Genomic DNA, 8,312 nt, shown 5'->3' on the forward strand with positions numbered 1-8,312 from the left:
GTCCAGGCTATGAATTTCTCAAAAGTAAGGTTATTTTCAACCTGAAAGACAAGAATCACCAGTTTACATTCAGACTTCAGTGTGTATCTACAAACACACAGACATTTCCATGAACATTTTATGTTGACTGTCCACACAGGATAGGAGTTCCTTCAGCTGCCATGAAAGTTATCAGGGCTCTGACTCATCCACTACCCCATGTGCTATCCCATGTGTGACTTCCCTGCAGGGAGACTGTGGCTGCCCCTCCTTACCCATTCACTATTGAGTCATGTTTCCTTCTGAGAAGTGTCCATGCCCAGTGGATGGTGGTTTTCTGGTGGTATTTTTGGTTTGAATGAGGCTTAGTTTTGAAGACTATGAACCACTGATGGAAAGAAAAAATACTACTGGAAAAGGAAGGGCTCTCAGTGTGAGCCACTCCAGGAGAGTGCACCTGCTCACATGGGGTTTGACACTCTTTGTGGAAACTCCTCATCACAGTTAGGGAGATAGACAAAGGGAGAGCCCATGGGAGCTTCTTTGCTCACAGAGACCCCTTAGATCATCACAATTCACTGCCACTATTGAGAAGATGGTTGACTCTCTTGCTATGGGATCATATTTCAAGGAAGCAAGGAGGACAAGGATGGGCGATTTCGGCTGTTGGGTTGTAGATATGGTGAAAACTGGGCACAGGCTGTAACCAATTCTTCCCACAGAAATTCTGCATGCAAAAGAATGCAACCCACCCCGACTCACTGAACTGAGGTCCACATGCTCATCTGGGAGCAGAATGATCATGCTCAACTTGGGCCAGCATAGGGCAGCTCCAGCACCTGTATCTGGGCCTCACTGATGTAGGCAGTGCTAAAATCGGCTTCCTAATGTATTATCTGCACTGGTCTTTCTTCTTCCTGAGAAGAAGGACCACACGAGCACAAAATTTAAAACAGTATGAAAGGGGCAAGAAAACTCTCAATCCTGCTGCTAAAATTAATAAATAGTTTTCTAAAACATGCCTTAAAAAGAGAGGGGAGTAGTTTAATACATAGAAGCTTCTTTGTTGCATTAAATTGTATTTTCAGAGATTAGGGAGTTTTGGAAACTTTTCTAATTAATCTGATTTAATTGAAATTATACCTCATAGTCAACTAAGGCCTTTGCCTCTCATGTTTAATGGTAGGAAGCTGCAGATGCTGAATCAATAATGAGAAGTTATTATTTACAACACTTCAAATGAAAGCTTATTTTAATTTTAAAAACAATTGATTGAAAATCTGGAGTGTGGCTCAGTGGTACAATTCTTGGTTAACATACACAAGCCCTACAGTTGATGCCCCACTGTGCAAAAACATAAAAACAAAACCAAATCCTTGATTCAATAAGAGTGTTATCACATTCCCTCTGTAAACCCTACCTCATGTTTGATAAACATATATATAAACATATGTATATCACCTATTTTTGCTTTCTATCTATGCTACCTGTGTCTATAGGAAGATCTTTATGTCCAGAATGAGTTTTAGCCAATACATGTATGAGACTTTACCAGAAACAGAGTGCTAATATGTTGAAACAATAATAGACAGTAAGTATTATATATTCATATATTTTTTTCCAACTAGTTTAAAATTCATTAAGAGAGATTATGAGTTTGAAATTATTATTATCCATTTAAGCCTTTACAAAGTTAACCTTTTCTATTCAAATTCTTCATTAGACTATTATGATTTCTTTAAAAAGTTTCTCCTACCTGGTTTATTTTGAAAGGCATTTCTTTTCTGAATGTTTTGTCAAACTGTTCCTTTGAAGTAGCTGGCATTGACAAATACCAGCTGGGCCTGCTGATCAATTGAAACAGTTGGAAGCAATTCTTGAATTTGAACTTTCAAGAGAAGCAGAGACTGTATCAGTTGTTTTTCTGAACCTGTGGTGAATAAGCATGACATGATGTCTTGGAAATCCAAACATTCTGGTTTCCAATATGCTGAGTTTGGATGGTTAAGTACAAAAGTTAAAAACTCCATTTATTGGTTTGTATTTATGACAACAACCACTGCAAGTTACACCAAGTTGAAGATGGTGAAAGACTTCTACATCACTGGAGGAAAGCAGGTTGACATAAAGCAGAAACTTCACACCAGGATGGAGTAGAAGACAAGCCGTAAAGGAGAGAGGGGCTGGGTAGGAGCTGACATTACCTGGTGTGGGTAAGAGCAGTGTCAGGTCTAAGGCCCTGTGGTCAGGTCCAGTTCTAACATTGTACAGCTACAAAGCAAAATTTCAGCAGCATATAATATTGAATAGCTCCAGATCAGGAGCATAGGAAGAATTTTTGGAAAGTACTAGAAGAGATATTATGATTGCATCCTCCTGGCACCTGGTATCCCTGGAAGAAATAATGATTTGGGTAGGTGAAGTACATCCCTTTTAACCTGGATAACAAGTGGTAAATTCCCCCCAAAATAAATAAATAAAGAGCATCCCTAGAAATTTTCTGCCTCAAGAGGATAACAAGGAATAAAATTTTCAAGAAGAAATAGTGGAAAGGACTACCTCTATTTTTTATGGTCCCATTTATTAGCAGAAATAGGGATGTTCTGAGTGGTGCAGAAGTATCTGAATGGTTTAAACATCAAACCATCATTGATCATGCGGACCAAGCTTAGAACTTGTCACACTCTGAAAGATAAATGGGTAAGTTTTAGCCCCACATGGATGGTATTTTCAGTGTGTGGAATGGATCAGCCCTGAGAAAGGCTCTGTAGCTGACTAATCATGTCTAGGCTTCTAAAATTTGAATGAAGGGTGCTTAAGTGAGAGGAAAGAAGCAGTAGAAGTCAGGTTCACATGTAAAAGTTGGAGGAATGCAGTCCAAACTGACCCCATGAACAAATGGAACTCCTTGCCAAGGGCATGACTTGGAGAATATCTGGCCATTGATCTTCTCCCAGAGGTGCCAGTCACCTGCCATGTAAACATCACAGACAAGTGACAATATGTTCTGTTCTTGTGTAAAATAGTAACCAGGAAATCTGGCCTATGAGTTTCTTTAACATTTGTATCAGCCACTCTGTTCCCAGGAGAACAGATACTATTAGTCCTTTGGTTGTGAAAACACAAGGATTGATCAGACCTTCTGTGAGCCCATTAAGGTTCACACACCATGATGCTCAGCCAGGCAACCCTGTTCTGACCTCCTGCAACACCACTGACATTAGCAGTGACAAGGAGGGGGAGAGTAGGGGAAGGGAGGACAGAGCTGTGGTGGGAGGAGAAGGGAATGACCTGTGGTGAGCCGCTTCTGCCGTTTGTGCAGACTATGGTCGCCATTACAAGATGGCGCTGGCTCCGCTGTGGTCTGTGACAAACAACTCCTTATTTGGGAGAGTTGGCGCATGACTTTTCATCACCCTATGAGAAAGCTCCACGTGGCAGCTTTGCATTGGGGCTTGAGATGCTTTATTAAGGCTGGGAGGGGCATCCGAGGGAGAGAAGAAGAACTATCAAGGGCCTGAATAAACTGCTGAAAGAAGATTCCTGAGTTGCGTCTTCCTTGCGGGCAAGGGGTTGCGACAATGACCCATAATTATGACCTTTTGTCTCTTTTGAGACCCATGTGTTTCTATGCTTCCTGGACTTCTCTGTAGTTTTGGCAAAGGACAGAAGCTCCAGTTCTGCATGATATCACTGATGACAGGACTACTTAAATGTCTTTGGAGAGAGAAGTGTTCAGTGAAGCCATGTTGCTAAATGAAATTGCCAGTGAGCTTCAAAACAGTCTGCGTGCTAGCTTTAGGCTTTTCTTAAAATTAAAAACATGATCAAATTTTAATCTATTAGATGTTGAAATGTCTATATTTGTAAAGAGATGTCCTGAGCCCTGAATAACCAGAGAAAATAAATGACATTTTAGGTATTGCCAATTATGAAATAATACAAGGTATGAGTATATAATTGGGATCTTTATAAAAAATAGTTTACTGTAAGTTTCTCAATTTCTATAGGGTTTTGTTCATTTTTTGCTTGTTTTTGCAGTTCTGGGGATTGAGCCCAGGGCCTTGAGCAGGCTAGGCAAATACTGTACCACTGAGCTGTGTCCCAAGGCATGTTTTTCATTTTGTCTTTGAGACAGGGGTGTCACTAGGTTGCCCAAGCTGGCCTCTAACTCTCCATTTTCCCATCTCAGCCTTCCAAGTGTGCCATCCTGCCTGGTCTCTAGGGTCTCTCTTCTGGGTTTTATATCACCAGGTATTTTAAATATAACTTTTATTGTTCTGCTGACTCAACTTTCTGAAAGGAAATCACAGGTATTCTTTCCAAACATCCTGTTGGATATTGTAAGCAAGTACTTTGAGCCAGGCTTGTTCACTTGGGTGAGAAGCATCTGGAAGCCCTTATGGATGTCTTCCTCTGTGTTTAAACACATCACCTATGAAGAAAAGCAAGAAAACCCTCTCAGTTTTGATCTTGGCCTCACCAAGAATTTCAAGCAATATTCTCAAATATGAATGAATTTTTTTCTTTGAGAGGAAGTTGATTCTAATTGAGAAGTTACACTGGTGGGATAGGTGGAGAGAGGGGTCAGAAAGCTGTGAGTAAAAGCTATGGCTCTTACACCTGAAGTGAGCTCTCTGCATAGTTTATAGATGAGCAATAGAAATAAATAAAATGGGAAAGAGAGGTTCAGAAAAGGGACTATTCTTTAGTCCTCCATTTCACAAACAGTATAAATGTATCAGAGAAAAATGTTCCATTAAAATTTATCTTTTAAAAAATATGCAGTTACAACACTAAAAATTCAAGAAAAAAATGGACAGGAATGTAATTATAATGATAATCTTCAAAGGAAATAAAAATATAAAATGAGCAATATGATCAGTAGGAAAAAATTATTTCTTAAAAGTATACTACAGAGATTATATATATATATATTATATATATATATATATATATATATATATATATATATATATATATATAAATGGTACTATATATTTTTAAAAATGTGTCATGAATGGGGCCACAAGAAGTGTTTGAATTGACTGTGAAATATACAAATCACACAGTTTACATTCAACAGCCTCAGTGTAGGAAATGAAAAGTCAACAACACTAAAAATAAAATACCAACAACATGGAAATTAACCTACTAACTAATTATTAAAAAGAATTACTAAAGAAATAACTCCCCTATGGCAAAGGACAGCAGCTCCAGTTCTGCATAATATCACTGTGTAACAACCAAATAATTAACATGTTGACTACCCTTAAAAAGTTAAACTCTAAGAATGTTTCTTCAGTTACAAAGAATGATTCTAAAAACTTAGTTAACATAATATTTAAATATTGACATACGATTTAGAAAATAATCAAAACGAATGTTATATTACAGGACCAAATAATGAGACCAAAAGAAAGTTAAAATAGCATTAACTATTTTAATATTACAATGGAAATAATGATATAACAAAACACCCAACTCATGATGTTAGAAAAGGTAAAGAAAAATTTCCAAGGAATTTAGGGTAAAACATAAAATGTTCAGTGAGTCCAAGAACTTAATTTGTTGATTTCTTTGAATTTGACTCAAAGAAAGCACACACATCTATACAAAATGGACTACATTAGAAATCTTAAGAAAAAAAATTTAAATGTGCTCAGAAGGAAAGTTATAAAACAAAAAGAGATTACCTAGCAACACACCCCCTACACACACACACACACACAAAATCTCATTGGAGGAGAACCCTCTCCCTTCTTCCTCCTGCACCCTCCTCCCTGAAATGGTCCAGGCTCACCCCTTCTTCCTCAACAGTTGTGGAAACAATCAAGGAGGGGATAGAAGTCAAGCCTTGCAGACCAGTCCCTCCTCCTGGGTGACAGGTGAGCTTACCTGAGCCATCTGCACCTTGGTGTTCCCCTTTACCCCCAGGAGGACCATGGCCAGGGCAGAGAAGATGCTCAGGGGAGGAAAAAAAACACAATGACACATTTTGTGAAGATTTGTCTTGACACAGCATCTTCAAAACCTGGATGGCAAAGGTGCCATTGGCCAGAAACAGAATCCATGATGCAGGGTCTGAGGGCAAAGAAGAAAGAGAAACAGAATGAAATGGGGCTGAGTGGTGTCTCTGTTGTGTTTTTATTTGTCTTGCAAACTGAGAAACTATATTAGTGCCTTCAAAAACCATGGGAGTAGATTCTGCATGTGAGGAATGGAATGGTCCCTGTAGAACAGCACACTGGCAAGGCAAGGAAGAGCAGAAAGGCATGCAGAAAGAACAGAAGATGACAGGTCAAAGCAACAGCATGGAGGTGGTAGGTGAAGCCAGAGGAGGTGGACTGAAAACACCAGTGGGCAGCTCAATGCAGTGAGACCGTCTCTCACCAGTGGCTGATCTTGGACCCTGGGAAATCTTCTTGACTCCTTCTTATTTCTCCCAAGGCCCCCCAAATATATTGTCTAGACCTGCCTTTAGACCCCTCCCAAATTTTTCTACCCCTCTCCACTTCTCCAGGTCCTGTGACCCTGTGCCTACTCCAAACCACCTGGCTCTTCTCCAGAGTCTCTGACCTCCCTGCTGCTGTGCTCTCCATTGTAATCAGCCCTTGCTCACTAAGATGCAAATTAAGTTGGCTGGGGAGCCTCATGGGCTTCTCCATCAGGACCCCAGATGGTCAGACACATAGCATCATGAGAGGGAAGTACTATTTTGATCCTATGACCCCTCCCTTAAATCTCCAGTAGCCTTGGGGATAAGCTCCAAAATGCCTTTTCTAAATGGCTTCCCATCTGCCTGATCCCATTTTTGTTCCAGCCTCCCAGCTCTCACAGCCTCCATCTCTACCCTCCCTGACGCCCCAATCACCTCTGAGCCTTGTCAAACACTCTTATCCAATTATAAAGACTCCCTACTGTCACTAGGCTCCAATCACTCACTCTTCCCTCCTAAGCTTTCCACTCGGAGGCTTCTGATGTCTTATTATGGAGTCCCACCTCCCCCAACCCTGATTCATAACTCCTTATTGTAATTCCTTCTCTCATCCTTTGTTGAACCCACAAGACTGCCTGTTCTCTGAAGGCGAGGTGCTTGGCATCCTTATTCTAAGCACTGGAATCATGCTCAGGAAAAACGAGAGCGCCATCAATTCAGGGCACATTAGGGAAAAGCCTTAGATGAATAATGAGTGCTGGGATTTTGAACTAGATACTTGGGATTTTAAAAACACAGATAAGAGGTAAGGCTGAAGTCATGCTGTGACTCTCTGAGGAGAGAGGAGAGGTAATAAAATAGGGCCAATAGTTGGGAGTGGTGTTGGAGCATGAACACTCACCAGGGTGAAGGCCAGGGCCAGCAGGGGCAGGCAAGAGGTAAGCAGAGAAGCCAGGAGTCTGTTCAGTGTCTTTGTCTTGTTGGAATCACACTGCCCTTCTCTAAGATCAGCCCTGAGCAAGGTCCAGCTGCACCACTGACAGATGTGATTGCCAAAGAAGCTATTTCTTTAAACACAGTGTGGCACCAATTTCTGGGGTTCTCTTTTTTTTTTTTTTTGTCTTTTCAGTTTCTGGTTCCAGTGGCAGCCTGGGATTTGCAAAACTTTCCTCTCTTGGTGCCCTGACACTCCTGGGCCTGGTCATAGAAGCACTCACCTGCCACCTTCCACACAGCCCATAACTCAGGTCTCATTACTGTTAGCCTGGATTCTGACCTCTGAATCACAGGAACAGGAGCCTGCAGCTGTGCCTCTCTGAGGTCCACTCTGGGGTCTCTGCACTCCCAGAGACTTTTTATGGGCCGTGTTTGGCTGTGGGATTTCCAGTCTGCAGGGCACTTCCCCAGGGAGGACATTCAGTGTGACTTGGGTCAAGGTCAGGAAAGGGTCTCCTCTCTACCCAGGGATGGGTCATCTGCTCACTCCACTTTTTCATCTCTTCCAATGAGCAGTATACACTGGAACACCATGCCAGATTCAGGGTTGGCCACTCTAGTTGGGCACCACATGCTGTGTATAAAGATTTGGAAACTGAAAAGTGCTCTGAAACTGACAACCAAAGGAAAATGGCAAGGTCCCTTGAGGCATTGGCTGGGAAAACACAATGGGGGCTGGGGCAGGGCATAGAAGTTAGAACTCTGGGCTTTCCTACTTCTAGAAAGTAAAGGCAGAATGACAGGCTGGGATTTTAGGGGAGGAAAGTCTTGTAAGTCTGTATTCTGAATCCCTGCCTCACACAAAGGAGGGATTCAGTGAGATGGAATGTGTTTGTTCTCCTTATATGCTGTGATATTAAGAATTAAACCTAGGGCCTCATGAATACTTAGAAAAGTA

At 41.2% G+C, this 8,312-nt stretch overlaps 1 pseudogene; it reads right to left on the reverse strand.

Moving 5' to 3' along the window:
• Nucleotides 1-8: 8 nt before the first annotated feature.
• LOC125614805 lies at nucleotides 9-7,672 on the reverse strand (annotated as a pseudogene).
• Between the last annotated feature and the right edge of the window lie 640 nt (nucleotides 7,673-8,312).

Source organism: Marmota marmota, unplaced genomic scaffold, assembly GCF_001458135.2.
Source record: "Marmota marmota marmota unplaced genomic scaffold, marMar, whole genome shotgun sequence".
Taxonomy (NCBI): domain Eukaryota; kingdom Metazoa; phylum Chordata; class Mammalia; order Rodentia; family Sciuridae; genus Marmota; species Marmota marmota.